The sequence below is a fragment of the Hyla sarda genome, unplaced genomic scaffold (assembly GCF_029499605.1).
Source record: "Hyla sarda isolate aHylSar1 unplaced genomic scaffold, aHylSar1.hap1 scaffold_185, whole genome shotgun sequence".
NCBI classification, from domain to species: Eukaryota; Metazoa; Chordata; class Amphibia; order Anura; family Hylidae; genus Hyla; species Hyla sarda.
Genome location: NW_026608499.1, coordinates 39716 through 67567, shown reverse-complemented (window position 1 = coordinate 67567; position 27852 = coordinate 39716). Strand labels below are relative to the sequence as shown.

The 27852-nt window shown below is 46.3% G+C and overlaps 11 non-coding genes and 2 pseudogenes across 11 annotated transcripts; all 13 read left to right on the top strand.

Annotated features, from left to right (window-relative positions):
* Positions 1 to 1257: 1257 nt before the first annotated feature.
* On the top strand, positions 1258 to 1435 carry LOC130314925 (U2 spliceosomal RNA; annotated as a pseudogene).
* Positions 1436 to 2626: 1191 nt separating this feature from the next.
* LOC130314899 (U2 spliceosomal RNA) lies at positions 2627 to 2799 on the top strand (annotated as a pseudogene).
* Positions 2800 to 4892: 2093 nt separating this feature from the next.
* On the top strand, positions 4893 to 5083 carry LOC130314944 (U2 spliceosomal RNA). Its single transcript, XR_008862532.1, has one exon. It is a non-coding gene; the product is annotated as a U2 spliceosomal RNA (small nuclear RNA).
* Positions 5084 to 7162: 2079 nt separating this feature from the next.
* Positions 7163 to 7353, top strand: LOC130314943 (U2 spliceosomal RNA). The gene has a single exon (XR_008862531.1). It is a non-coding gene; the product is annotated as a U2 spliceosomal RNA (small nuclear RNA).
* A 2093-nt stretch (positions 7354 to 9446) lies between these two features.
* LOC130314941 (U2 spliceosomal RNA) lies at positions 9447 to 9637 on the top strand. The gene has a single exon (XR_008862530.1). It is a non-coding gene; the product is annotated as a U2 spliceosomal RNA (small nuclear RNA).
* A 2090-nt stretch (positions 9638 to 11727) lies between these two features.
* LOC130314940 (U2 spliceosomal RNA) lies at positions 11728 to 11918 on the top strand. Its single transcript, XR_008862529.1, has one exon. It is a non-coding gene; the product is annotated as a U2 spliceosomal RNA (small nuclear RNA).
* Positions 11919 to 14018: 2100 nt separating this feature from the next.
* On the top strand, positions 14019 to 14209 carry LOC130314928 (U2 spliceosomal RNA). Its single transcript, XR_008862527.1, has one exon. It is a non-coding gene; the product is annotated as a U2 spliceosomal RNA (small nuclear RNA).
* Positions 14210 to 16295: 2086 nt separating this feature from the next.
* On the top strand, positions 16296 to 16486 carry LOC130314916 (U2 spliceosomal RNA). The gene has a single exon (XR_008862523.1). It is a non-coding gene; the product is annotated as a U2 spliceosomal RNA (small nuclear RNA).
* A 2083-nt stretch (positions 16487 to 18569) lies between these two features.
* LOC130314903 (U2 spliceosomal RNA) lies at positions 18570 to 18760 on the top strand. The gene has a single exon (XR_008862512.1). It is a non-coding gene; the product is annotated as a U2 spliceosomal RNA (small nuclear RNA).
* Positions 18761 to 20845: 2085 nt separating this feature from the next.
* On the top strand, positions 20846 to 21036 carry LOC130314891 (U2 spliceosomal RNA). Its single transcript, XR_008862505.1, has one exon. It is a non-coding gene; the product is annotated as a U2 spliceosomal RNA (small nuclear RNA).
* A 1642-nt stretch (positions 21037 to 22678) lies between these two features.
* Positions 22679 to 22869, top strand: LOC130314879 (U2 spliceosomal RNA). Its single transcript, XR_008862494.1, has one exon. It is a non-coding gene; the product is annotated as a U2 spliceosomal RNA (small nuclear RNA).
* A 2078-nt stretch (positions 22870 to 24947) lies between these two features.
* Positions 24948 to 25138, top strand: LOC130314890 (U2 spliceosomal RNA). Its single transcript, XR_008862504.1, has one exon. It is a non-coding gene; the product is annotated as a U2 spliceosomal RNA (small nuclear RNA).
* Positions 25139 to 27219: 2081 nt separating this feature from the next.
* LOC130314867 (U2 spliceosomal RNA) lies at positions 27220 to 27410 on the top strand. Its single transcript, XR_008862483.1, has one exon. It is a non-coding gene; the product is annotated as a U2 spliceosomal RNA (small nuclear RNA).
* The last annotated feature ends 442 nt before the right edge of the window (positions 27411 to 27852 follow it).

Below are 27852 nucleotides of genomic sequence, written 5' to 3'. Positions count from 1 at the left end.
TATTCAGCACCTATGTATAATGTTGTAAAAATGCTCTAGAAGCTAAAGTCGCAGAAATGTCACACATATTTGGCCTGCAACTTTCTGTGCGACAAATTCAGACAGGAAAAATCAGTATAAATCCTTAGAAAATTATCCCCCAGTGTCTCCATCTGCTGGTGGTATTGAATAAGCATTGCTGCACTGATGGGGTATGCATTAGATGAAGAAAAAGAAGAATAATACGCCCAGAAAAGAGGCGAAAAGGAGAAAAACGTAAAAAAACGTGAAAAAAAAGTAAGAGGAAGAGAAGGGAAAAAAAGGTGGAAATGGGTTTAAAAGTGATTTCGGCGGAGAAATATATATATATATATATATATATATATATATATATATATATATATACGCGCACACACACACATATATATAAACGTATTCTCCGTTGAGATATTGCAGCCGCTGCTGTGTCCAGGCCCAGGAGCCTTAGCACTGTGCTGTGATGTCACTCAATACCACTGACATCACTAGGTGTAAACAACATCTCTCCTTTGCTGTGTATGTGACTATGGAGCTGTTTGGTGATGTCGTCTATTATGGCCTTCATAGAAGCAACAGGAGATTGTTGCATCCATCTAGAACCCTCAGAACTACAGTGCTATGATGTCACTCACTTCCACAGGCCTTGCAGAGTGTAAACAACAACAACCCAGCTTTGTTGTGTATGTAACCATAGGGATTTGTGATGTCACCTAGAACCTTCACAGCAGCGACAGCTTTATGAGGAGCATCAGCACTGCTCTGCCTGAGCAGAACCATCACCGCCATAGGTTGTCAAATAACCCGGGTTTAACCCACACAGGTAAGTCCAATGGGGTGCAGGCATGTCCTCTATGCTTACAGCTTCCCGTGGGTGTTGGTTTGATACCGTTTGGGGACAGCCAAGGAGGCATCTGCAGGCAACAAAGGTAGGTGTGTGCTTGTGTGTGTGTTTCCTATGCAGATCCTAAGCCCAGTGTCACATGCAAGTAGGAGGAGTAAGAAGGGTTCCTGGCAAATCCGGGTTATGGATTGCATTTAAAAAGGCCCCGTGGGAGTGCAATGGGCCCCTGTCTTGCTGCTTAGCAATAATGGTATGGGTTTAGGTTCTGCTGTGTGTACTGGTGGTTGACTGCCCCCCAGCCCAGAGTGTGCATGGAAAATTGTCTGGCAGCCTCCCTGACAGCAAGCAGTGATAGTGCCCATGAAGGGCACCTTGTTGGGCCCGCCCCTTTCACGGTTATCGCTTCTCGGCCTTTTGGCTAAGATCAAGTGTAGTATCTGTTCTTATCAGTTTAAAAGCTCAGAAAGCTCACGATGGAAGGCAAGGCACTTGTCCTGCGGAGTGAAGTTTTGCCTGTGCTCCAATATACCGCACAGGCCTGGCCTCCCCATACCACCGTTTGCAAGGCCATCACCCGGACAGTGTTTGGCTTCGTCTGGGGCAAAATGGACAGAGTCAAGAGGACCGTGATGTACAAGGAACCCCGCAAGGGTGGGAAGGGAATACCCGACATCCCCGCTCTGCTGAGGGCCTCCTTTGCATGTGTCACGGTGCAGCGGACTCTTGTAGAAAAGACTGGCTCAGCGGGCAGGTCCATGTCTCGCTTGCTTCTCATGCCCCTCTGGAGACAGCTGGGCTGGGACAAGTGGGACAGCTCCATCCCTTACAACTGGAACACTCCCTGGTTCTATGGGGATGTTGTCCGGTTTGTGAGGGAGCACCAGCTGGAAGGACTGAAACCAGACCTATGGAAGCCAAAGACAATCCACAAGCTCATCCGAGCTAAGGACTCGACCGAGCTGGTTCCGGGACTCCCCGCAGCCACTGCAGAGACAGTTTGGAACAATGTGGCCTCAAAGCGGCTTACCAATGGACACAAGGACTTGTCGTGGATGGCCGTCATGGGAGGTCTCTCTCTCAGGTCATTCATGCATGCCCGCAACCTGTGCAAGACCCGGTACTGCCCCCGTTGCCCCTACGTGGAGGAAACATCTTTCCACGTGTTTTGGCAGTGCCCCTTTGCACAGGGTCTGTTGGACGCCCTAGAACAGGAACTCAGAGACTCAGTGCCCAGGAGCTGCCTATCGTACCATTCGGTGCTTTACGGCCTGTTCCCTGGGACCCACGACGTGGAGGCCATCCAGGAGGCCTGGCGCCTTATGAACTGTTTTAAGGACGCAGTGTGGCTTGCCAGGAACCGCCTCGTGATCAACAGGGAAAACATGTCCGTCCGGGACTGCCGCAGGTTCATCAAGAACCTGCTTAGAGACTATTCCATCTTGGACAGCTCGGCCGTTGATGAGGAAGAAGAGGAGTGAAGACCCCTCTCCTTCTCCCATGTCTCCCTGAAGATACAGCCCAACAGTTTGGCCCTGTGATCCGCCCCCTCCCTACCCCCACATAGTCGCCCACACCCCTACCCCGATCACAGATTGTATTATTTGGTTTTTGTTTGATCTCTTGTGCCTTTATATTGCAGGATTGAGCTGAATGTTAGAGTAGCATGGTGTGCGATGTATAGCTTAGGGAACCTTTGCTGTGTATTGTACTATCATGCTTTGTGTGACTGTAATTTATTGTACGACTTGTAATGACTGAACGGAAAATAAAGCTCTTTCAATCAAAAATCTGTTCTTATCAGTTTAATATCTGATACGTCCCCTATCTGGGGACCATATATTAAATGGATTTTTGAGAACGGGGGCCGATTTCGAAGCTTGCTTCCGTCGCCCTATGCATTGACCCGATATGGCAGTATCTTCGGGTACAGTGCACCACCCCCTTACAGGGTTAAAAAGAAAGATTCCTACTTTCATTGCTACCTGCTTGCTGGCTAGCCAGCTAGCCAGCCCTGTGGGCCTTGCTGCTGCTGCAGCCAAAAAACAAAAGGTGGTGCTGCTGCTGCTTCTGCTGCTTCTGCTTCTGCTTGTGTCTGGCCGCTGTTGGAGCGTCCAGGCACAGGACTTCTGCTGCTGCTGACTAAATGGCCTCCTTAATTGGATCATTTGAGTAGCCAGCACACCTGTGCAGGTAGGGCATGACATGATAGGCAGCTGCCTTGATAGCGGGTGGGTGCTGAATGTTCCTAATTGACAAAATAAGATTAATGCTTATGAAGAAATATAAAATCTCATCCCTTCCCCAATATCGCGCCACACCCCTACCCCTTAATTCCCTGGTTGAACTTGATGGACATATGTCTTTTTTCGACCGTACTAACTATGTAACTATGTAACATAACATGGGGGGGGGGGGGGTCTCCTGGCTGTTCACACAGGTGTGTCATTGCTGTACATTGACCATGCATTGCTTCTGTGGTATTGCAAAGGCAAAGACAAATGCTTCCAGCCATCCATTGCACTAATGGATTGGTCATCAGCTGGCTGTCTATGTCCCGCATCAATATAGACCAAAGTACAGAGGGTTAGGCTATGCTATTGTGCACCTACCTGATGCATCAGAAGGTGCGAGGCCCTTGCTAAATTCTGTGCACAGACTTTGAGATCTATACTTTAGACTGTATCTAAACCTGCTCCAACATGGACTGACATTCTGGCCTACTTTCAGCCGATGCGACTTGTCTGTCGCTGAACAGTCGCTTTTTATGTATTCAGCACCTATGTATAATGTTGTAAAAATGCTCTAGAAGCTAAAGTCGCAGAAATGTCACACATATTTGGCCTGCAACTTTCTGTGCGACAAATTCAGACAGGAAAAATCAGTATAAATCCTTAGAAAATTATCCCCCAGTGTCTCCATCTGCTGGCGGTATTGAATAAGCATTGCTGCACTGATGGGGTATGCATTAGACGAAAAAAAAGAAGAAAAAGAAGAATAATACGCCCAGAAAAGAGGCGAAAAGGAGAAAAACGTAAAAAAACGTGAAAAAAAAGTAAGAGGAAGAGAAGGGAGAAAAAGGTGGAAATGGGTTTAAAAGTGATTTCGGCGGAGAAATATATATATATATATATATATATATATATATATATATATATATACACGCGCACACACACACATATATATAAACGTATTCTCCGTTGAGATATTGCAGCCGCTGCTGTGTCCAGGCCCAGGAGCCTTAGCACTGTGCTGTGATGTCACTCAATACCACTGACATCACTAGGTGTAAACAACATCTCTCCTTTGCTGTGTATGTGACTATGGAGCTGTTTGGTGATGTCGTCTATTATGGCCTTCATAGAAGCAACAGAAGATTGTTGCATCCATCTAGAACCCTCAGAACTACAGTGCTATGATGTCACTCACTTCCACAGGCCTTGCAGAGTGTAAACAACAACAACCCAGCTTTGTTGTGTATGTAACCATAGGGATTTGTGATGTCACCTAGAACCTTCACAGCAGCGACAGCTTTATGAGGAGCATCAGCACTGCTCTGCCTGAGCAGAACCATCACCGCCATAGGTTGTCAAATAACCCGGGTTTAACCCACACAGGTAAGTCCAATGGGGTGCAGGCATGTCCTCTATGCTTACAGCTTCCCGTGGGTGTTGGTTTGATACCGTTTGGGGACAGCCAAGGAGGCATCTGCAGGCAACAAAGGTAGGTGTGTGCTTGTGTGTGTGTTTCCTATGCAGATCCTAAGCCCAGTGTCACATGCAAGTAGGAGGAGTAAGAAGGGTTCCTGGCAAATCCGGGTTATGGATTGCATTTAAAAAGGCCCCGTGGGAGTGCAATGGGCCCCTGTCTTGCTGCTTAGCAATAATGGTATGGGTTTAGGTTCTGCTGTGTGTACTGGTGGTTGACTGCCCCCCAGCCCAGAGTGTGCATGGAAAATTGTCTGGCAGCCTCCCTGACAGCAAGCAGTGATAGTGCCCATGAAGGGCACCTTGTTGGGCCCGCCCCTTTCACGGTTATCGCTTCTCGGCCTTTTGGCTAAGATCAAGTGTAGTATCTGTTCTTATCAGTTTAATATCTGATACGTCCCCTATCTGGGGACCATATATTAAATGGATTTTTGAGAACGGGGGCCGATTTCGAAGCTTGCTTCCGTCGCCCTATGCATTGACCCGATATGGCAGTATCTTCGGGTACAGTGCACCACCCCCTTACAGGGTTAAAAAGAAAGATTCCTACTTTCATTGCTACCTGCTTGCTGGCTAGCCAGCTAGCCAGCCCTGTGGGCCTTGCTGCTGCTGCAGCCAAAAAACAAAAGGTGGTGCTGCTGCTGCTTCTGCTGCTTCTGCTTCTGCTTGTGTCTGGCCGCTGTTGGAGCGTCCAGGCACAGGACTTCTGCTGCTGCTGACTAAATGGCCTCCTTAATTGGATCATTTGAGTAGCCAGCACACCTGTGCAGGTAGGGCATGACATGATAGGCAGCTGCCTTGATAGCGGGTGGGTGCTGAATGTTCCTAATTGACAAAATAAGATTAATGCTTATGAAGAAATATAAAATCTCATCCCTTCCCCAATATCGCGCCACACCCCTACCCCTTAATTCCCTGGTTGAACTTGATGGACATATGTCTTTTTTCGACCGTACTAACTATGTAACTATGTAACATAACATGGGGGGGGTCTCCTGGCTGTTCACACAGGTGTGTCATTGCTGTACATTGACCATGCATTGCTTCTGTGGTATTGCAAAGGCAAAGACAAATGCTTCCAGCCATCCATTGCACTAATGGATTGGTCATCAGCTGGCTGACTATGTCCCGCATCAATATAGACCAAAGTACAGAGGGTTAGGCTATGCTATTGTGCACCTACCTGATGCATCAGAAGGTGCGAGGCCCTTGCTAAATTCTGTGCACAGACTTTGAGATCTATACTTTAGACTGTATCTAAACCTGCTCCAACATGGACTGACATTCTGGCCTACTTTCAGCCGATGCGACTTGTCTGTCGCTGAACAGTCGCTTTTTATGTATTCAGCACCTATGTATAATGTTGTAAAAATGCTCTAGAAGCTAAAGTCGCAGAAATGTCACACATATTTGGCCTGCAACTTTCTGTGCGACAAATTCAGACAGGAAAAATCAGTATAAATCCTTAGAAAATTATCCCCCAGTGTCTCCATCTGCTGGCGGTATTGAATAAGCATTGCTGCACTGATGGGGTATGCATTAGACGAAAAAAAAGAAGAAAAAGAAGAATAATACGCACAGAAAAGAGGCGAAAAGGAGAAAAACGTAAAAAAACGTGAAAAAAAAGTAAGAGGAAGAGAAGGGAAAAAAAGGTGGAAATGGGTTTAAAAGTGATTTCGGCGGAGAAATATATATATATATATATATATATATATATATATATATACGCGCACACACACACATATATATAAACGTATTCTCCGTTGAGATATTGCAGCCGCTGCTGTGTCCAGGCCCAGGAGCCTTAGCACTGTGCTGTGATGTCACTCAATACCACTGACATCACTAGGTGTAAACAACATCTCTCCTTTGCTGTGTATGTGACTATGGAGCTGTTTGGTGATGTCGTCTATTATGGCCTTCATAGAAGCAACAGGAGATTGTTGCATCCATCTAGAACCCTCAGAACTACAGTGCTATGATGTCACTCACTTCCACAGGCCTTGCAGAGTGTAAACAACAACAACCCAGCTTTGTTGTGTATGTAACCATAGGGATTTGTGATGTCACCTAGAACCTTCACAGCAGCGACAGCTTTATGAGGAGCATCAGCACTGCTCTGCCTGAGCAGAACCATCACCGCCATAGGTTGTCAAATAACCCGGGTTTAACCCACACAGGTAAGTCCAATGGGGTGCAGGCATGTCCTCTATGCTTACAGCTTCCCGTGGGTGTTGGTTTGATACCGTTTGGGGACAGCCAAGGAGGCATCTGCAGGCAACAAAGGTAGGTGTGTGCTTGTGTGTGTGTTTCCTATGCAGATCCTAAGCCCAGTGTCACATGCAAGTAGGAGGAGTAAGAAGGGTTCCTGGCAAATCCGGGTTATGGATTGCATTTAAAAAGGCCCCGTGGGAGTGCAATGGGCCCCTGTCTTGCTGCTTAGCAATAATGGTATGGGTTTAGGTTCTGCTGTGTGTACTGGTGGTTGACTGCCCCCCAGCCCAGAGTGTGCATGGAAAATTGTCTGGCAGCCTCCCTGACAGCAAGCAGTGATAGTGCCCATGAAGGGCACCTTGTTGGGCCCGCCCCTTTCACGGTTATCGCTTCTCGGCCTTTTGGCTAAGATCAAGTGTAGTATCTGTTCTTATCAGTTTAATATCTGATACGTCCCCTATCTGGGGACCATATATTAAATGGATTTTTGAGAACGGGGGCCGATTTCGAAGCTTGCTTCCGTCGCCCTATGCATTGACCCGATATGGCAGTATCTTCGGGTACAGTGCACCACCCCCTTACAGGGTTAAAAAGAAAGATTCCTACTTTCATTGCTACCTGCTTGCTGGCTAGCCAGCTAGCCAGCCCTGTGGGCCTTGCTGCTGCTGCAGCCAAAAAACAAAAGGTGGTGCTGCTGCTGCTTCTGCTGCTTCTGCTTCTGCTTGTGTCTGGCCGCTGTTGGAGCGTCCAGGCACAGGACTTCTGCTGCTGCTGACTAAATGGCCTCCTTAATTGGATCATTTGAGTAGCCAGCACACCTGTGCAGGTAGGGCATGACATGATAGGCAGCTGCCTTGATAGCGGGTGGGTGCTGAATGTTCCTAATTGACAAAATAAGATTAATGCTTATGAAGAAATATAAAATCTCATCCCTTCCCCAATATCGCGCCACACCCCTACCCCTTAATTCCCTGGTTGAACTTGATGGACATATGTCTTTTTTCGACCGTACTAACTATGTAACTATGTAACATAACATGGGGGGGGGGGGGGGGTCTCCTGGCTGTTCACACAGGTGTGTCATTGCTGTACATTGACCATGCATTGCTTCTGTGGTATTGCAAAGGCAAAGACAAATGCTTCCAGCCATCCATTGCACTAATGGATTGGTCATCAGCTGGCTGTCTATGTCCCGCATCAATATAGACCAAAGTACAGAGGGTTAGGCTATGCTATTGTGCACCTACCTGATGCATCAGAAGGTGCGAGGCCCTTGCTAAATTCTGTGCACAGACTTTGAGATCTATACTTTAGACTGTATCTAAACCTGCTCCAACATGGACTGACATTCTGGCCTACTTTCAGCCGATGCGACTTGTCTGTCGCTGAACAGTCGCTTTTTATGTATTCAGCACCTATGTATAATGTTGTAAAAATGCTCTAGAAGCTAAAGTCGCAGAAATGTCACACATATTTGGCCTGCAACTTTCTGTGCGACAAATTCAGACAGGAAAAATCAGTATAAATCCTTAGAAAATTATCCCCCAGTGTCTCCATCTGCTGGCGGTATTGAATAAGCATTGCTGCACTGATGGGGTATGCATTAGACGAAAAAAAAGAAGAAAAAGAAGAATAATACGCCCAGAAAAGAGGCGAAAAGGAGAAAAACGTAAAAAAACGTGAAAAAAAAGTAAGAGGAAGAGAAGGGAAAAAAAGGTGGAAATGGGTTTAAAAGTGATTTCGGCGGAGAAATATATATATATATATATATATATATATATATATATATATATATACGCGCACACACACACATATATATAAACGTATTCTCCGTTGAGATATTGCAGCCGCTGCTGTGTCCAGGCCCAGGAGCCTTAGCACTGTGCTGTGATGTCACTCAATACCACTGACATCACTAGGTGTAAACAACATCTCTCCTTTGCTGTGTATGTGACTATGGAGCTGTTTGGTGATGTCGTCTATTATGGCCTTCATAGAAGCAACAGGAGATTGTTGCATCCATCTAGAACCCTCAGAACTACAGTGCTATGATGTCACTCACTTCCACAGGCCTTGCAGAGTGTAAACAACAACAACCCAGCTTTGTTGTGTATGTAACCATAGGGATTTGTGATGTCACCTAGAACCTTCACAGCAGCGACAGCTTTATGAGGAGCATCAGCACTGCTCTGCCTGAGCAGAACCATCACCGCCATAGGTTGTCAAATAACCCGGGTTTAACCCACACAGGTAAGTCCAATGGGGTGCAGGCATGTCCTCTATGCTTACAGCTTCCCGTGGGTGTTGGTTTGATACCGTTTGGGGACAGCCAAGGAGGCATCTGCAGGCAACAAAGGTAGGTGTGTGCTTGTGTGTGTGTTTCCTATGCAGATCCTAAGCCCAGTGTCACATGCAAGTAGGAGGAGTAAGAAGGGTTCCTGGCAAATCCGGGTTATGGATTGCATTTAAAAAGGCCCCGTGGGAGTGCAATGGGCCCCTGTCTTGCTGCTTAGCAATAATGGTATGGGTTTAGGTTCTGCTGTGTGTACTGGTGGTTGACTGCCCCCCAGCCCAGAGTGTGCATGGAAAATTGTCTGGCAGCCTCCCTGACAGCAAGCAGTGATAGTGCCCATGAAGGGCACCTTGTTGGGCCCGCCCCTTTCACGGTTATCGCTTCTCGGCCTTTTGGCTAAGATCAAGTGTAGTATCTGTTCTTATCAGTTTAATATCTGATACGTCCCCTATCTGGGGACCATATATTAAATGGATTTTTGAGAACGGGGGCCGATTTCGAAGCTTGCTTCCGTCGCCCTATGCATTGACCCGATATGGCAGTATCTTCGGGTACAGTGCACCACCCCCTTACAGGGTTAAAAAGAAAGATTCCTACTTTCATTGCTACCTGCTTGCTGGCTAGCCAGCTAGCCAGCCCTGTGGGCGTTGCTGCTGCTGCAGCCAAAAAACAAAAGGTGGTGCTGCTGCTGCTTCTGCTGCTTCTGCTTCTGCTTGTGTCTGGCCGCTGTTGGAGCGTCCAGGCACAGGACTTCTGCTGCTGCTGACTAAATGGCCTCCTTAATTGGATCATTTGAGTAGCCAGCACACCTGTGCAGGTAGGGCATGACATGATAGGCAGCTGCCTTGATAGCGGGTGGGTGCTGAATGTTCCTAATTGACAAAATAAGATTAATGCTTATGAAGAAATATAAAATCTCATCCCTTCCCCAATATCGCGCCACACCCCTACCCCTTAATTCCCTGGTTGAACTTGATGGACATATGTCTTTTTTCGACCGTACTAACTATGTAACTATGTAACATAACATGGGGGGGGGGGGGGGGGTCTCCTGGCTGTTCACACAGGTGTGTCATTGCTGTACATTGACCATGCATTGCTTCTGTGGTATTGCAAAGGCAAAGACAAATGCTTCCAGCCATCCATTGCACTAATGGATTGGTCATCAGCTGGCTGTCTATGTCCCGCATCAATATAGACCAAAGTACAGAGGGTTAGGCTATGCTATTGTGCACCTACCTGATGCATCAGAAGGTGCGAGGCCCTTGCTAAATTCTGTGCACAGACTTTGAGATCTATACTTTAGACTGTATCTAAACCTGCTCCAACATGGACTGACATTCTGGCCTACTTTCAGCCGATGCGACTTGTCTGTCGCTGAACAGTCGCTTTTTATGTATTCAGCACCTATGTATAATGTTGTAAAAATGCTCTAGAAGCTAAAGTCGCAGAAATGTCACACATATTTGGCCTGCAACTTTCTGTGCGACAAATTCAGACAGGAAAAATCAGTATAAATCCTTAGAAAATTATCCCCCAGTGTCTCCATCTGCTGGCGGTATTGAATAAGCATTGCTGCACTGATGGGGTATGCATTAGACGAAAAAAAAGAAGAAAAAGAAGAATAATACGCCCAGAAAAGAGGCAAAAAGGAGAAAAACGTAAAAAAACGTGAAAAAAAAGTAAGAGGAAGAGAAGGGAAAAAAAGGTGGAAATGGGTTTAAAAGTGATTTCGGCGGAGAAATATATATATATATATATATATATATATATATATATATATACGCGCACACACACACATATATATAAACGTATTCTCCGTTGAGATATTGCAGCCGCTGCTGTGTCCAGGCCCAGGAGCCTTAGCACTGTGCTGTGATGTCACTCAATACCACTGACATCACTAGGTGTAAACAACATCTCTCCTTTGCTGTGTATGTGACTATGGAGCTGTTTGGTGATGTCGTCTATTATGGCCTTCATAGAAGCAACAGGAGATTGTTGCATCCATCTAGAACCCTCAGAACTACAGTGCTATGATGTCACTCACTTCCACAGGCCTTGCAGAGTGTAAACAACAACAACCCAGCTTTGTTGTGTATGTAACCATAGGGATTTGTGATGTCACCTAGAACCTTCACAGCAGCGACAGCTTTATAAGGAGCATCAGCACTGCTCTGCCTGAGCAGAACCATCACCGCCATAGGTTGTCAAATAACCCGGGTTTAACCCACACAGGTAAGTCCAATGGGGTGCAGGCATGTCCTCTATGCTTACAGCTTCCCGTGGGTGTTGGTTTGATACCGTTTGGGGACAGCCAAGGAGGCATCTGCAGGCAACAAAGGTAGGTGTGTGCTTGTGTGTGTGTTTCCTATGCAGATCCTAAGCCCAGTGTCACATGCAAGTAGGAGGAGTAAGAAGGGTTCCTGGCAAATCCGGGTTATGGATTGCATTTAAAAAGGCCCCGTGGGAGTGCAATGGGCCCCTGTCTTGCTGCTTAGCAATAATGGTATGGGTTTAGGTTCTGCTGTGTGTACTGGTGGTTGACTGCCCCCCAGCCCAGAGTGTGCATGGAAAATTGTCTGGCAGCCTCCCTGACAGCAAGCAGTGATAGTGCCCATGAAGGGCACCTTGTTGGGCCCGCCCCTTTCACGGTTATCGCTTCTCGGCCTTTTGGCTAAGATCAAGTGTAGTATCTGTTCTTATCAGTTTAATATCTGATACGTCCCCTATCTGGGGACCATATATTAAATGGATTTTTGAGAACGGGGGCCGATTTCGAAGCTTGCTTCCGTCGCCCTATGCATTGACCCGATATGGCAGTATCTTCGGGTACAGTGCACCACCCCCTTACAGGGTTAAAAAGAAAGATTCCTACTTTCATTGCTACCTGCTTGCTGGCTAGCCAGCTAGCCAGCCCTGTGGGCCTTGCTGCTGCTGCAGCCAAAAAACAAAAGGTGGTGCTGCTGCTGCTTCTGCTGCTTCTGCTTGTGTCTGGCCGCTGTTGGAGCGTCCAGGCACAGGACTTCTGCTGCTGCTGACTAAATGGCCTCCTTAATTGGATCATTTGAGTAGCCAGCACACCTGTGCAGGTAGGGCATGACATGATAGGCAGCTGCCTTGATAGCGGGTGGGTGCTGAATGTTCCTAATTGACAAAATAAGATTAATGCTTATGAAGAAATATAAAATCTCATCCCTTCCCCAATATCGCGCCACACCCCTACCCCTTAATTCCCTGGTTGAACTTGATGGACATATGTCTTTTTTCGACCGTACTAACTATGTAACTATGTAACATAACATGGGGGGTGGGGGGGGTCTCCTGGCTGTTCACACAGGTGTTTCATTGCTGTACATTGACCATGCATTGCTTCTGTGGTATTGCAAAGGCAAAGACAAATGCTTCCAGCCATCCATTGCACTAATGGATTGGTCATCAGCTGGCTGTCTATGTCCCGCATCAATATAGACCAAAGTACAGAGGGTTAGGCTATGCTATTGTGCACCTACCTGATGCATCAGAAGGTGCGAGGCCCTTGCTAAATTCTGTGCACAGACTTTGAGATCTATACTTTAGACTGTATCTAAACCTGCTCCAACATGGACTGACATTCTGGCCTACTTTCAGCCGATGCGACTTGTCTGTCGCTGAACAGTCGCTTTTTATGTATTCAGCACCTATGTATAATGTTGTAAAAATGCTCTAGAAGCTAAAGTCGCAGAAATGTCACACATATTTGGCCTGCAACTTTCTGTGCGACAAATTCAGACAGGAAAAATCAGTATAAATCCTTAGAAAATTATCCCCCAGTGTCTCCATCTGCTGGCGGTATTGAATAAGCATTGCTGCACTGATGGGGTATGCATTAGACGAAAAAAAAGAAGAAAAAGAAGAATAATACGCCCAGAAAAGAGGCGAAAAGGAGAAAAACGTAAAAAAACGTGAAAAAAAAGTAAGAGGAAGAGAAGGGAAAAAAAGGTGGAAATGGGTTTAAAAGTGATTTCGGCGGAGAAATATATATATATATATATATATATATATATATATATATATATATATATATATATATATACGCGCACACACACACATATATATAAACGTATTCTCCGTTGAGATATTGCAGCCGCTGCTGTGTCCAGGCCCAGGAGCCTTAGCACTGTGCTGTGATGTCACTCAATACCACTGACATCACTAGGTGTAAACAACATCTCTCCTTTGCTGTGTATGTGACTATGGAGCTGTTTGGTGATGTCGTCTATTATGGCCTTCATAGAAGCAACAGGAGATTGTTGCATCCATCTAGAACCCTCAGAACTACAGTGCTATGATGTCACTCACTTCCACAGGCCTTGCAGAGTGTAAACAACAACAACCCAGCTTTGTTGTGTATGTAACCATAGGGATTTGTGATGTCACCTAGAACCTTCACAGCAGCGACAGCTTTATGAGGAGCATCAGCACTGCTCTGCCTGAGCAGAACCATCACCGCCATAGGTTGTCAAATAACCCGGGTTTAACCCACACAGGTAAGTCCAATGGGGTGCAGGCATGTCCTCTATGCTTACAGCTTCCCGTGGGTGTTGGTTTGATACCGTTTGGGGACAGCCAAGGAGGCATCTGCAGGCAACAAAGGTAGGTGTGTGCTTGTGTGTGTGTTTCCTATGCAGATCCTAAGCCCAGTGTCACATGCAAGTAGGAGGAGTAAGAAGGGTTCCTGGCAAATCCGGGTTATGGATTGCATTTAAAAAGGCCCCGTGGGAGTGCAATGGGCCCCTGTCTTGCTGCTTAGCAATAATGGTATGGGTTTAGGTTCTGCTGTGTGTACTGGTGGTTGACTGCCCCCCAGCCCAGAGTGTGCATGGAAAATTGTCTGGCAGCCTCCCTGACAGCAAGCAGTGATAGTGCCCATGAAGGGCACCTTGTTGGGCCCGCCCCTTTCACGGTTATCGCTTCTCGGCCTTTTGGCTAAGATCAAGTGTAGTATCTGTTCTTATCAGTTTAATATCTGATACGTCCCCTATCTGGGGACCATATATTAAATGGATTTTTGAGAACGGGGGCCGATTTCGAAGCTTGCTTCCGTCGCCCTATGCATTGACCCGATATGGCAGTATCTTCGGGTACAGTGCACCACCCCCTTACAGGGTTAAAAAGAAAGATTCCTACTTTCATTGCTACCTGCTTGCTGGCTAGCCAGCTAGCCAGCCCTGTGGGCCTTGCTGCTGCTGCAGCCAAAAAACAAAAGGTGCTGCTGCTGCTGCTTCTGCTGCTTCTGCTTGTGTCTGGCCGCTGTTGGAGCGTCCAGGCACAGGACTTCTGCTGCTGCTGACTAAATGGCCTCCTTAATTGGATCATTTGAGTAGCCAGCACACCTGTGCAGGTAGGGCATGACATGATAGGCAGCTGCCTTGATAGCGGGTGGGTGCTGAATGTTCCTAATTGACAAAATAAGATTAATGCTTATGAAGAAATATAAAATCTCATCCCTTCCCCAATATCGCGCCACACCCCTACCCCTTAATTCCCTGGTTGAACTTGATGGACATATGTCTTTTTTCGACCGTACTAACTATGTAACTATGTAACATAACATGGGGGGGGGGGGGGGGTCTCCTGGCTGTTCACACAGGTGTGTCATTGCTGTACATTGACCATGCATTGCTTCTGTGGTATTGCAAAGGCAAAGACAAATGCTTCCAGCCATCCATTGCACTAATGGATTGGTCATCAGCTGGCTGTCTATGTCCCGCATCAATATAGACCAAAGTACAGAGGGTTAGGCTATGCTATTGTGCACCTACCTGATGCATCAGAAGGTGCGAGGCCCTTGCTAAATTCTGTGCACAGACTTTGAGATCTATACTTTAGACTGTATCTAAACCTGCTCCAACATGGACTGACATTCTGGCCTACTTTCAGCCGATGCGACTTGTCTGTCGCTGAACAGTCGCTTTTTATGTATTCAGCACCTATGTATAATGTTGTAAAAATGCTCTAGAAGCTAAAGTCGCAGAAATGTCACACATATTTGGCCTGCAACTTTCTGTGCGACAAATTCAGACAGGAAAAATCAGTATAAATCCTTAGAAGATTATCCCCCAGTGTCTCCATCTGCTGGCGGTATTGAATAAGCATTGCTGCACTGATGGGGTATGCATTAGACGAAAAAAAAAGAAGAAAAAGAAGAATAATACGCCCAGAAAAGAGGCGAAAAGGAGAAAAACGTAAAAAAACTTGAAAAAAAAGTAAGAGGAAGAGAAGGGAAAAAAAGGTGGAAATGGGTTTAAAAGTGATTTCGGCGGAGAAATATATATATATATATATATATATATATATATATATATATATACGCGCACACACACACATATATATAAACGTATTCTCCGTTGAGATATTGCAGCCGCTGCTGTGTCCAGGCCCAGGAGCCTTAGCACTGTGCTGTGATGTCACTCAATACCACTGACATCACTAGGTGTAAACAACATCTCTCCTTTGCTGTGTATGTGACTATGGAGCTGTTTGGTGATGTCGTCTATTATGGCCTTCATAGAAGCAACAGGAGATTGTTGCATCCATCTAGAACCCTCAGAACTACAGTGCTATGATGTCACTCACTTCCACAGGCCTTGCAGAGTGTAAACAACAACAACCCAGCTTTGTTGTGTATGTAACCATAGGGATTTGTGATGTCACCTAGAACCTTCACAGCAGCGACAGCTTTATGAGGAGCATCAGCACTGCTCTGCCTGAGCAGAACCATCACCGCCATAGGTTGTCAAATAACCCGGGTTTAACCCACACAGGTAAGTCCAATGGGGTGCAGGCATGTCCTCTATGCTTACAGCTTCCCGTGGGTGTTGGTTTGATACCGTTTGGGGACAGCCAAGGAGGCATCTGCAGGCAACAAAGGTAGGTGTGTGCTTGTGTGTGTGTTTCCTATGCAGATCCTAAGCCCAGTGTCACATGCAAGTAGGAGGAGTAAGAAGGGTTCCTGGCAAATCCGGGTTATGGATTGCATTTAAAAAGGCCCCGTGGGAGTGCAATGGGCCCCTGTCTTGCTGCTTAGCAATAATGGTATGGGTTTAGGTTCTGCTGTGTGTACTGGTGGTTGACTGCCCCCCAGCCCAGAGTGTGCATGGAAAATTGTCTGGCAGCCTCCCTGACAGCAAGCAGTGATAGTGCCCATGAAGGGCACCTTGTTGGGCCCGCCCCTTTCACGGTTATCGCTTCTCGGCCTTTTGGCTAAGATCAAGTGTAGTATCTGTTCTTATCAGTTTAATATCTGATACGTCCCCTATCTGGGGACCATATATTAAATGGATTTTTGAGAACGGGGGCCGATTTCGAAGCTTGCTTCCGTCGCCCTATGCATTGACCCGATATGGCAGTATCTTCGGGTACAGTGCACCACCCCCTTACAGGGTTAAAAAGAAAGATTCCTACTTTCATTGCTACCTGCTTGCTGGCTAGCCAGCTAGCCAGCCCTGTGGGCCTTGCTGCTGCTGCAGCCAAAAAACAAAAGGTGGTGCTGCTGCTGCTTCTGCTGCTTCTGCTTGTGTCTGGCCGCTGTTGGAGCGTCCAGGCACAGGACTTCTGCTGCTGCTGACTAAATGGCCTCCTTAATTGGATCATTTGAGTAGCCAGCACACCTGTGCAGGTAGGGCATGACATGATAGGCAGCTGCCTTGATAGCGGGTGGGTGCTGAATGTTCCTAATTGACAAAATAAGATTAATGCTTATGAAGAAATATAAAATCTCATCCCTTCCCCAATATCGCGCCACACCCCTACCCCTTAATTCCCTGGTTGAACTTGATGGACATATGTCTTTTTTCGACCGTACTAACTATGTAACTATGTAACATAACATGGGGGGGGGGGGGGTCTCCTGGCTGTTCACACAGGTGTGTCATTGCTGTACATTGACCATGCATTGCTTCTGTGGTATTGCAAAGGCAAAGACAAATGCTTCCAGCCATCCATTGCACTAATGGATTGGTCATCAGCTGGCTGTCTATGTCCCGCATCAATATAGACCAAAGTACAGAGGGTTAGGCTATGCTATTGTGCACCTACCTGATGCATCAGAAGGTGCGAGGCCCTTGCTAAATTCTGTGCACAGACTTTGAGATCTATACTTTAGACTGTATCTAAACCTGCTCCAACATGGACTGACATTCTGGCCTACTTTCAGCCGATGCGACTTGTCTGTCGCTGAACAGTCGCTTTTTATGTATTCAGCACCTATGTATAATGTTGTAAAAATGCTCTAGAAGCTAAAGTTGCAGAAATGTCACACATATTTGGCCTGCAACTTTCTGTGCGACAAATTCAGACAGGAAAAATCAGTATAAATCCTTAGAAAATTATCCCCCAGTGTCTCCATCTGCTGGCGGTATTGAATAAGCATTGCTGCACTGATGGGGTATGCATTAGACGAAAAAAAAGAAGAAAAAGAAGAAGAATACGCCCAGAAAAGAGGCGAAAAGGAGAAAAACGTAAAAAAACGTGAAAAAAAAGTAAGAGGAAGAGAAGGGAAAAAAAGGTGGAAATGGGTTTAAAAGTGATTTCGGCGGAGAAATATATATATATATATATATATATATATATATATATATATATACGCGCACACACACACATATATATAAACGTATTCTCCGTTGAGATATTGCAGCCGCTGCTGTGTCCAGGCCCAGGAGCCTTAGCACTGTGCTGTGATGTCACTCAATACCACTGACATCACTAGGTGTAAACAACATCTCTCCTTTGCTGTGTATGTGACTATGGAGCTGTTTGGTGATGTCGTCTATTATGGCCTTCATAGAAGCAACAGGAGATTGTTGCATCCATCTAGAACCCTCAGAACTACAGTGCTATGATGTCACTCACTTCCACAGGCCTTGCAGAGTGTAAACAACAACAACCCAGCTTTGTTGTGTATGTAACCATAGGGATTTGTGATGTCACCTAGAACCTTCACAGCAGCGACAGCTTTATGAGGAGCATCAGCACTGCTCTGCCTGAGCAGAACCATCACCGCCATAGGTTGTCAAATAACCCGGGTTTAACCCACACAGGTAAGTCCAATGGGGTGCAGGCATGTCCTCTATGCTTACAGCTTCCCGTGGGTGTTGGTTTGATACCGTTTGGGGACAGCCAAGGAGGCATCTGCAGGCAACAAAGGTAGGTGTGTGCTTGTGTGTGTGTTTCCTATGCAGATCCTAAGCCCAGTGTCACATGCAAGTAGGAGGAGTAAGAAGGGTTCCTGGCAAATCCGGGTTATGGATTGCATTTAAAAAGGCCCCGTGGGAGTGCAATGGGCCCCTGTCTTGCTGCTTAGCAATAATGGTATGGGTTTAGGTTCTGCTGTGTGTACTGGTGGTTGACTGCCCCCCAGCCCAGAGTGTGCATGGAAAATTGTCTGGCAGCCTCCCTGACAGCAAGCAGTGATAGTGCCCATGAAGGGCACCTTGTTGGGCCCGCCCCTTTCACGGTTATCGCTTCTCGGCCTTTTGGCTAAGATCAAGTGTAGTATCTGTTCTTATCAGTTTAATATCTGATACGTCCCCTATCTGGGGACCATATATTAAATGGATTTTTGAGAACGGGGGCCGATTTCGAAGCTTGCTTCCGTCGCCCTATGCATTGACCCGATATGGCAGTATCTTCGGGTACAGTGCACCACCCCCTTACAGGGTTAAAAAGAAAGATTCCTACTTTCATTGCTACCTGCTTGCTGGCTAGCCAGCTAGCCAGCCCTGTGGGCCTTGCTGCTGCTGCAGCCAAAAAACAAAAGGTGCTGCTGCTGCTGCTTCTGCTGCTTCTGCTTGTGTCTGGCCGCTGTTGGAGCGTCCAGGCACAGGACTTCTGCTGCTGCTGACTAAATGGCCTCCTTAATTGGATCATTTGAGTAGCCAGCACACCTGTGCAGGTAGGGCATGACATGATAGGCAGCTGCCTTGATAGCGGGTGGGTGCTGAATGTTCCTAATTGACAAAATAAGATTAATGCTTATGAAGAAATATAAAATCTCATCCCTTCCCCAATATCGCGCCACACCCCTACCCCTTAATTCCCTGGTTGAACTTGATGGACATATGTCTTTTTTCGACCGTACTAACTATGTAACTATGTAACATAACATGGGGGGGGGGGGGGGGGTCTCCTGGCTGTTCACACAGGTGTGTCATTGCTGTACATTGACCATGCATTGCTTCTGTGGTATTGCAAAGGCAAAGACAAATGCTTCCAGCCATCCATTGCACTAATGGATTGGTCATCAGCTGGCTGTCTATGTCCCGCATCAATATAGACCAAAGTACAGAGGGTTAGGCTATGCTATTGTGCACCTACCTGATGCATCAGAAGGTGCGAGGCCCTTGCTAAATTCTGTGCACAGACTTTGAGATCTATACTTTAGACTGTATCTAAACCTGCTCCAACATGGACTGACATTCTGGCCTACTTTCAGCCGATGCGACTTGTCTGTCGCTGAACAGTCGCTTTTTATGTATTCAGCACCTATGTATAATGTTGTAAAAATGCTCTAGAAGCTAAAGTCGCAGAAATGTCACACATATTTGGCCTGCAACTTTCTGTGCGACAAATTCAGACAGGAAAAATCAGTATAAATCCTTAGAAGATTATCCCCCAGTGTCTCCATCTGCTGGCGGTATTGAATAAGCATTGCTGCACTGATGGGGTATGCATTAGACGAAAAAAAAAGAAGAAAAAGAAGAATAATACGCCCAGAAAAGAGGCGAAAAGGAGAAAAACGTAAAAAAACTTGAAAAAAAAGTAAGAGGAAGAGAAGGGAAAAAAAGGTGGAAATGGGTTTAAAAGTGATTTCGGCGGAGAAATATATATATATATATATATATATATATATATATATATATATACGCGCACACACACACATATATATAAACGTATTCTCCGTTGAGATATTGCAGCCGCTGCTGTGTCCAGGCCCAGGAGCCTTAGCACTGTGCTGTGATGTCACTCAATACCACTGACATCACTAGGTGTAAACAACATCTCTCCTTTGCTGTGTATGTGACTATGGAGCTGTTTGGTGATGTCGTCTATTATGGCCTTCATAGAAGCAACAGGAGATTGTTGCATCCATCTAGAACCCTCAGAACTACAGTGCTATGATGTCACTCACTTCCACAGGCCTTGCAGAGTGTAAACAACAACAACCCAGCTTTGTTGTGTATGTAACCATAGGGATTTGTGATGTCACCTAGAACCTTCACAGCAGCGACAGCTTTATGAGGAGCATCAGCACTGCTCTGCCTGAGCAGAACCATCACCGCCATAGGTTGTCAAATAACCCGGGTTTAACCCACACAGGTAAGTCCAATGGGGTGCAGGCATGTCCTCTATGCTTACAGCTTCCCGTGGGTGTTGGTTTGATACCGTTTGGGGACAGCCAAGGAGGCATCTGCAGGCAACAAAGGTAGGTGTGTGCTTGTGTGTGTGTTTCCTATGCAGATCCTAAGCCCAGTGACATGCAAGTAGGAGGAGTAAGAAGGGTTCCTGGCAAATCCGGGTTATGGATTGCATTTAAAAAGGCCCCGTGGGAGTGCAATGGGCCCCTGTCTTGCTGCTTAGCAATAATGGTATGGGTTTAGGTTCTGCTGTGTGTACTGGTGGTTGACTGCCCCCCAGCCCAGAGTGTGCATGGAAAATTGTCTGGCAGCCTCCCTGACAGCAAGCAGTGATAGTGCCCATGAAGGGCACCTTGTTGGGCCCGCCCCTTTCACGGTTATCGCTTCTCGGCCTTTTGGCTAAGATCAAGTGTAGTATCTGTTCTTATCAGTTTAATATCTGATACGTCCCCTATCTGGGGACCATATATTAAATGGATTTTTGAGAACGGGGGCCGATTTCGAAGCTTGCTTCCGTCGCCCTATGCATTGACCCGATATGGCAGTATCTTCGGGTACAGTGCACCACCCCCTTACAGGGTTAAAAAGAAAGATTCCTACGGGGGGGTCTCCTGGCTGTTCACACAGGTGTGTCATTGCTGTACATTGACCATGCATTGCTTCTGTGGTATTGCAAAGGCAAAGACAAATGCTTCCAGCCATCCATTGCACTAATGGATTGGTCATCAGCTGGCTGTCTATGTCCCGCATCAATATAGACCAAAGTACAGAGGGTTAGGCTATGCTATTGTGCACCTACCTGATGCATCAGAAGGTGCGAGGCCCTTGCTAAATTCTGTGCACAGACTTTGAGATCTATACTTTAGACTGTATCTAAACCTGCTCCAACATGGACTGACATTCTGGCCTACTTTCAGCCGATGCGACTTGTCTGTCGCTGAACAGTCGCTTTTTATGTATTCAGCACCTATGTATAATGTTGTAAAAATGCTCTAGAAGCTAAAGTCGCAGAAATGTCACACATATTTGGCCTGCAACTTTCTGTGCGACAAATTCAGACAGGAAAAATCAGTATAAATCCTTAGAAAATTATCCCCCAGTGTCTCCATCTGCTGGCGGTATTGAATAAGCATTGCTGCACTGATGGGGTATGCATTAGACGAAAAAAAAGAAGAATAATACGCCCAGAAAAGAGGCGAAAAGGAGAAAAACGTAAAAAAACGTGAAAAAAAAGTAAGAGGAAGAGAAGGGAAAAAAAGGTGGAAATGGGTTTAAAAGTGATTTCGGCGGAGAAATATATATATATATATATATATATATATATATATATATATATATACGCGCACACACACACATATATATAAACGTATTCTCCGTTGAGATATTGCAGCCGCTGCTGTGTCCAGGCCCAGGAGCCTTAGCACTGTGCTGTGATGTCACTCAATACCACTGACATCACTAGGTGTAAACAACATCTCTCCTTTGCTGTGTATGTGACTATGGAGCTGTTTGGTGATGTCGTCTATTATGGCCTTCATAGAAGCAACAGGAGATTGTTGCATCCATCTAGAACCCTCAGAACTACAGTGCTATGATGTCACTCACTTCCACAGGCCTTGCAGAGTGTAAACAACAACAACCCAGCTTTGTTGTGTATGTAACCATAGGGATTTGTGATGTCACCTAGAACCTTCACAGCAGCGACAGCTTTATGAGGAGCATCAGCACTGCTCTGCCTGAGCAGAACCATCACCGCCATAGGTTGTCAAATAACCCGGGTTTAACCCACACAGGTAAGTCCAATGGGGTGCAGGCATGTCCTCTATGCTTACAGCTTCCCGTGGGTGTTGGTTTGATACCGTTTGGGGACAGCCAAGGAGGCATCTGCAGGCAACAAAGGTAGGTGTGTGCTTGTGTGTGTGTTTCCTATGCAGATCCTAAGCCCAGTGTCACATGCAAGTAGGAGGAGTAAGAAGGGTTCCTGGCAAATCCGGGTTATGGATTGCATTTAAAAAGGCCCCGTGGGAGTGCAATGGGCCCCTGTCTTGCTGCTTAGCAATAATGGTATGGGTTTAGGTTCTGCTGTGTGTACTGGTGGTTGACTGCCCCCCAGCCCAGAGTGTGCATGGAAAATTGTCTGGCAGCCTCCCTGACAGCAAGCAGTGATAGTGCCCATGAAGGGCACCTTGTTGGGCCCGCCCCTTTCACGGTTATCGCTTCTCGGCCTTTTGGCTAAGATCAAGTGTAGTATCTGTTCTTATCAGTTTAATATCTGATACGTCCCCTATCTGGGGACCATATATTAAATGGATTTTTGAGAACGGGGGCCGATTTCGAAGCTTGCTTCCGTCGCCCTATGCATTGACCCGATATGGCAGTATCTTCGGGTACAGTGCACCACCCCCTTACAGGGTTAAAAAGAAAGATTCCTACTTTCATTGCTGCTTGCTGGCTAGCCAGCTAGCCAGCCCTGTGGGCCTTGCTGCTGCTGCAGCCAAAAAACAAAAGGTGGTGCTGCTGCTGCTTCTGCTGCTTCTGCTTGTGTCTGGCCGCTGTTGGAGCGTCCAGGCACAGGACTTCTGCTGCTGCTGACTAAATGGCCTCCTTAATTGGATCATTTGAGTAGCCAGCACACCTGTGCAGGTAGGGCATGACATGATAGGCAGCTGCCTTGATAGCGGGTGGGTGCTGAATGTTCCTAATTGACAAAATAAGATTAATGCTTATGAAGAAATATAAAATCTCATCCCTTCCCCAATATCGCGCCACACCCCTACCCCTTAATTCCCTGGTTGAACTTGATGGACATATGTCTTTTTTCGACCGTACTAACTATGTAACTATGTAACATAACATGGGGGGGGGGGGGTCTCCTGGCTGTTCACACAGGTGTGTCATTGCTGTACATTGACCATGCATTGCTTCTGTGGTATTGCAAAGGCAAAGACAAATGCTTCCAGCCATCCATTGCACTAATGGATTGGTCATCAGCTGGCTGTCTATGTCCCGCATCAATATAGACCAAAGTACAGAGGGTTAGGCTATGCTATTGTGCACCTACCTGATGCATCAGAAGGTGCGAGGCCCTTGCTAAATTCTGTGCACAGACTTTGAGATCTATACTTTAGACTGTATCTAAACCTGCTCCAACATGGACTGACATTCTGGCCTACTTTCAGCCGATGCGACTTGTCTGTCGCTGAACAGTCGCTTTTTATGTATTCAGCACCTATGTATAATGTTGTAAAAATGCTCTAGAAGCTAAAGTCGCAGAAATGTCACACATATTTGGCCTGCAACTTTCTGTGCGACAAATTCAGACAGGAAAAATCAGTATAAATCCTTAGAAAATTATCCCCCAGTGTCTCCATCTGCTGGCGGTATTGAATAAGCATTGCTGCACTGATGGGGTATGCATTAGACGAAAAAAAAGAAGAAAAAGAAGAAGAATACGCCCAGAAAAGAGGCGAAAAGGAGAAAAACGTAAAAAAACGTGAAAAAAAAGTAAGAGGAAGAGAAGGGAAAAAAAGGTGGAAATGGGTTTAAAAGTGATTTCGGCGGAGAAATATATATATATATATATATATATATATATATATATATATATACGCGCACACACACACATATATATAAACGTATTCTCCGTTGAGATATTGCAGCCGCTGCTGTGTCCAGGCCCAGGAGCCTTAGCACTGTGCTGTGATGTCACTCAATACCACTGACATCACTAGGTGTAAACAACATCTCTCCTTTGCTGTGTATGTGACTATGGAGCTGTTTGGTGATGTCGTCTATTATGGCCTTCATAGAAGCAACAGGAGATTGTTGCATCCATCTAGAACCCTCAGAACTACAGTGCTATGATGTCACTCACTTCCACAGGCCTTGCAGAGTGTAAACAACAACAACCCAGCTTTGTTGTGTATGTAACCATAGGGATTTGTGATGTCACCTAGAACCTTCACAGCAGCGACAGCTTTATGAGGAGCATCAGCACTGCTCTGCCTGAGCAGAACCATCACCGCCATAGGTTGTCAAATAACCCGGGTTTAACCCACACAGGTAAGTCCAATGGGGTGCAGGCATGTCCTCTATGCTTACAGCTTCCCGTGGGTGTTGGTTTGATACCGTTTGGGGACAGCCAAGGAGGCATCTGCAGGCAACAAAGGTAGGTGTGTGCTTGTGTGTGTGTTTCCTATGCAGATCCTAAGCCCAGTGTCACATGCAAGTAGGAGGAGTAAGAAGGGTTCCTGGCAAATCCGGGTTATGGATTGCATTTAAAAAGGCCCCGTGGGAGTGCAATGGGCCCCTGTCTTGCTGCTTAGCAATAATGGTATGGGTTTAGGTTCTGCTGTGTGTACTGGTGGTTGACTGCCCCCCAGCCCAGAGTGTGCATGGAAAATTGTCTGGCAGCCTCCCTGACAGCAAGCAGTGATAGTGCCCATGAAGGGCACCTTGTTGGGCCCGCCCCTTTCACGGTTATCGCTTCTCGGCCTTTTGGCTAAGATCAAGTGTAGTATCTGTTCTTATCAGTTTAATATCTGATACATCCCCTATCTGGGGACCATATATTAAATGGATTTTTGAGAACGGGGGCCGATTTCGAAGCTTGCTTCCGTCGCCCTATGCATTGACCCGATATGGCAGTATCTTCGGGTAAAGTGCACCACCCCCTTACAGGGTTAAAAAGAAAGATTCCTACTTTCATTGCTACCTGCTTGCTGGCTAGCCAGCTAGCCAGCCCTGTGGGCCTTGCTGCTGCTGCAGCCAAAAAACAAAAGGTGGTGCTGCTGCTGCTTCTGCTGCTTCTGCTTCTGCTTGTGTCTGGCCGCTGTTGGAGCGTCCAGGCACAGGACTTCTGCTGCTGCTGACTAAATGGCCTCCTTAATTGGATCATTTGAGTAGCCAGCACACCTGTGCAGGTAGGGCATGACATGATAGGCAGCTGCCTTGATAGCGGGTGGGTGCTGAATGTTCCTAATTGACAAAATAAGATTAATGCTTATGAAGAAATATAAAATCTCATCCCTTCCCCAATATCGCGCCACACCCCTACCCCTTAATTCCCTGGTTGAACTTGATGGACATATGTCTTTTTTCGACCGTACTAACTATGTAACTATGTAACATAACATGGGGGGGGGGGGGTCTCCTGGCTGTTCACACAGGTGTGTCATTGCTGTACATTGACCATGCATTGCTTCTGTGGTATTGCAAAGGCAAAGACAAATGCTTCCAGCCATCCATTGCACTAATGGATTGGTCATCAGCTGGCTGTCTATGTCCCGCATCAATATAGACCAAAGTACAGAGGGTTAGGCTATGCTATTGTGCACCTACCTGATGCATCAGAAGGTGCGAGGCCCTTGCTAAATTCTGTGCACAGACTTTGAGATCTATACTTTAGACTGTATCTAAACCTGCTCCAACATGGACTGACATTCTGGCCTACTTTCAGCCGATGCGACTTGTCTGTCGCTGAACAGTCGCTTTTTATGTATTCAGCACCTATGTATAATGTTGTAAAAATGCTCTAGAAGCTAAAGTCGCAGAAATGTCACACATATTTGGCCTGCAACTTTCTGTGCGACAAATTCAGACAGGAAAAATCAGTATAAATCCTTAGAAAATTATCCCCCAGTGTCTCCATCTGCTGGCGGTATTGAATAAGCATTACTGCACTGATGGGGTATGCATTAGACGAAAAAAAAGAAGAAAAAGAAGAATAATACGCCCAGAAAAGAGGCGAAAAGGAGAAAAACGTAAAAAAACGTGAAAAAAAGTAAGAGGAAGAGAAGGGAAAAAAAGGTGGAAATGGGTTTAAAAGTGATTTCGGCGGAGAAATATATATATATATATATATATATATATATATATATACGCGCACACACACACATATATATAAACGTATTCTCCGTTGAGATATTGCAGCCGCTGCTGTGTCCAGGCCCAGGAGCCTTAGCACTGTGCTGTGATGTCACTCAATACCACTGACATCACTAGGTGTAAACAACATCTCTCCTTTGCTGTGTATGTGACTATGGAGCTGTTTGGTGATGTCGTCTATTATGGCCTTCATAGAAGCAACAGGAGATTGTTGCATCCATCTAGAACCCTCAGAACTACAGTGCTATGATGTCACTCACTTCCACAGGCCTTGCAGAGTGTAAACAACAACAACCCAGCTTTGTTGTGTATGTAACCATAGGGATTTGTGATGTCACCTAGAACCTTCACAGCAGCGACAGCTTTATGAGGAGCATCAGCACTGCTCTGCCTGAGCAGAACCATCACCGCCATAGGTTGTCAAATAACCCGGGTTTAACCCACACAGGTAAGTCCAATGGGGTGCAGGCATGTCCTCTATGCTTACAGCTTCCCGTGGGTGTTGGTTTGATACCGTTTGGGGACAGCCAAGGAGGCATCTGCAGGCAACAAAGGTAGGTGTGTGCTTGTGTGTGTGTTTCCTATGCAGATCCTAAGCCCAGTGTCACATGCAAGTAGGAGGAGTAAGAAGGGTTCCTGGCAAATCCGGGTTATGGATTGCATTTAAAAAGGCCCCGTAGGAGTGCAATGGGCCCCTGTCTTGCTGCTTAGCAATAATGGTATGGGTTTAGGTTCTGCTGTGTGTACTGGTGGTTGACTGCCCCCCAGCCCAGAGTGTGCATGGAAAATTGTCTGGCAGCCTCCCTGACAGCAAGCAGTGATAGTGCCCATGAAGGGCACCTTGTTGGGCCCGCCCCTTTCACGGTTATCGCTTCTCGGCCTTTTGGCTAAGATCAAGTGTAGTATCTGTTCTTATCAGTTTAATATCTGATACGTCCCCTATCTGGGGACCATATATTAAATGGATTTTTGAGAACGGGGGCCGATTTCGAAGCTTGCTTCCGTCGCCCTATGCATTGACCCGATATGGCAGTATCTTCGGGTACAGTGCACCACCCCCTTACAGGGTTAAAAAGAAAGATTCCTACTTTCATTGCTACCTGCTTGCTGGCTAGCCAGCTAGCCAGCCCTGTGGGCCTTGCTGCTGCTGCAGCCAAAAAACAAAAGGTGGTGCTGCTGCTGCTTCTGCTGCTTCTGCTTCTGCTTGTGTCTGGCCGCTGTTGGAGCGTCCAGACACAGGACTTCTGCTGCTGCTGACTAAATGGCCTCCTTAATTGGATCATTTGAGTAGCCAGCACACCTGTGCAGGTAGGGCATGACATGATAGGCAGCTGCCTTGATAGCGGGTGGGTGCTGAATGTTCCTAATTGACAAAATAAGATTAATGCTTATGAAGAAATATAAAATCTCATCCCTTCCCCAATATCGCGCCACACCCCTACCCCTTAATTCCCTGGTTGAACTTGATGGACATATGTCTTTTTTCGACCGTACTAACTA